The sequence below is a fragment of the Parus major genome, chromosome 5, assembly GCF_001522545.3.
Source record: "Parus major isolate Abel chromosome 5, Parus_major1.1, whole genome shotgun sequence".
Classification (NCBI taxonomy): Eukaryota; Metazoa; Chordata; class Aves; order Passeriformes; family Paridae; genus Parus; species Parus major.
This window is the reverse complement of record NC_031774.1, coordinates 61,044,351-61,046,475: the sequence shown is the minus strand read 5'-3', so window position 1 is coordinate 61,046,475 and position 2,125 is coordinate 61,044,351. Positions and strand designations below refer to the sequence as shown.

The 2,125-nt window shown below is 42.3% G+C and overlaps 1 long non-coding RNA gene across 1 annotated transcript; it reads right to left on the bottom strand.

The window, feature by feature from the left end:
- Nucleotides 1-661: 661 nt before the first annotated feature.
- Nucleotides 662-2,119, bottom strand: LOC109022693. The gene is made up of 2 exons (XR_002001873.2): nucleotides 1,314-2,119; nucleotides 662-1,237 (listed from the first exon to the last, which is right to left on the bottom strand). It is a non-coding gene; the product is annotated as an uncharacterized LOC109022693 (long non-coding RNA).
- Nucleotides 2,120-2,125: the final 6 nt, after the last annotated feature.

The window sequence follows — 2,125 nt, the reverse complement described above, 5'->3', positions numbered from 1 at the left end:
CACAGCTGGTTCTACCAGAATTCCCACCCAGGAATAATGGAACACAGAGGAAAGGGCTGGAGCTGATGGAAAATCCCGTGGTGCAGTTGTTTGGTACAACCCAAGGGCAGCAGCCAGAAATTGTGTGTTCACCTGGGAAGCATCCATCACATCCCAGGGCACTTCCACAACCAAAGCAGCCCAACTGTGCAGCCAAAACCCAGTTTTAACCTATTTTTATAATATATTCCGACAAAGGTTGGACTCAATGATCTTAGAAGACTTTTCCATCCCAAATGGTTCTGTGATATTTCCCCCAGACACTGCCATGGCTCAGCCTCTCCCACGTCCTCCCTGCCCTGGATCTTCAGTCACACCCTGAAACCAGGAGGTTCCTCAGAGCTGAAAGCTCTTTCAGGATGCCTGGTGCAGGTTTTTAAAAGAAGAATTTAAAATGTATGTCAGAAGAATAATAATCTATTAATATAATAATCCATTAAAATAATACTATAATCTATCAAAATAATACTATAATCTATCAAAATAATACTATCATCTATCAAAATAATACTATCATCTATCAAAATAATACTATCATCTATTAAAATACTATCATCCATTAAAATAATACTATCATCTATTGAAATAATACTATCATCCATTAAAATAATACTATCATCTATTGAAATAATACTATAATTTATTAAAATAATACTATAATCTATTAAAATAAATTTTTAGTGGGAATCTGAACACAACACAGAGCTGAAGTGTATTTCTATGGGTACACAGCAAATCCAAAACTGCCTTGAGGCTGGCCTGAAAATAACATTCAGAGAGAAAAAGCATGTGGAGAGTGTATTTATATTCCTCAGGAAAAGCAGAGAAGAGGCTGCTGATGAAAACACCGAGGGCAGGAGAGACCTGAGATGAAAGGGAAGTGAATTCTCATCATTATTAATATTTCTGATCACTGTACAGATCATTACCACACTCCTGGCTCAGAGCTGCAGCTGCAGGAGCACAGAGGGGCAGAAGAAAGGGGGACAGGAGATCAGCAGCAGGACAGGGTTTGGAAAGGGGGTTCACTGCCCAGGGGGAGCTGATTTAATGCTGGAGTTTGGAGGAGCCTGGTGCTGTGTGCCATGATGGTACTCACCCCTCCAATCATCAACAAAACCAAAATCCTTCACAGAATATGAACACCCTGAGCTGGAAGGATCAAGGAGTCCAAGGACCCTTTTCCTAAAAGAAGAACCTTTTCCTGAAAGAAGAACCTTTTCCTGAAAGAAGAACCTTTTCCTGAAAGAAGAACCTTTTCCTGAAAGAAGAACCTTTTCCTCATGTCCAACCTAAACCTCCCCATCTCAACTATAAAAAGTCAATGCAATTCATCATTCCAATGTCTGAACAATCACTGTGCCCCCTCCTAGGAGCAAGAGTTTCATTCTTTACTCAGCTCTTACACTTGTAGTTTATTATTTTGCTTCCTGGAGGGACATTCAGCTGGTTTGTTCCCATTTTAATGATGGGAAATGGTTCCCTTGGATAACTGGATGTCCCTGTTAAAGCAGCACCAGGAAAACTCCTTGGGAATGCAAGGTCAGAAACAACCCCTGGAGTCAGAGCAGTAATCCCCATCCTGAGTTCTGTTACTGGCAGTAGCACTAATTTGAGATCCCATCAGAGTTATGTATTTATTTTGTGTGTATCCAGCATGGGAAAACTCCTGTTCACCTCAAATCAGGGCTTTCATGGCAAAACTCACCTCCCACCCTCAGATTCTGCAGGATTGACCTGGGTCAATATTGACAAGGGTCAGTAACATGCAGGCACATCTTTGTTTTTACCTTTTTTGGTAAAATCACCTTTTAGGTGATCTCAAAAAGAGCCCAAACAAGGTGGAACACACCAAGTGAAGCAAAACCAGAGATTTCCCATTTGAGTGATGGGACTGATGTGACAGAGCAGGGAATTAATGAGACCCAGGATCTATTGGAGATGATTCCATTGGCTGCCCAGGAGGTTTGGTGATGTCCAGGTGGGCACAGGGTCACCCCCAGCATGTTCACATGGACAGGGAAGGATTAATGACCCTGCCAGGAGGTTTGGTGGTGCCCAGGTGGGTCACCCACCCCCAGCACAT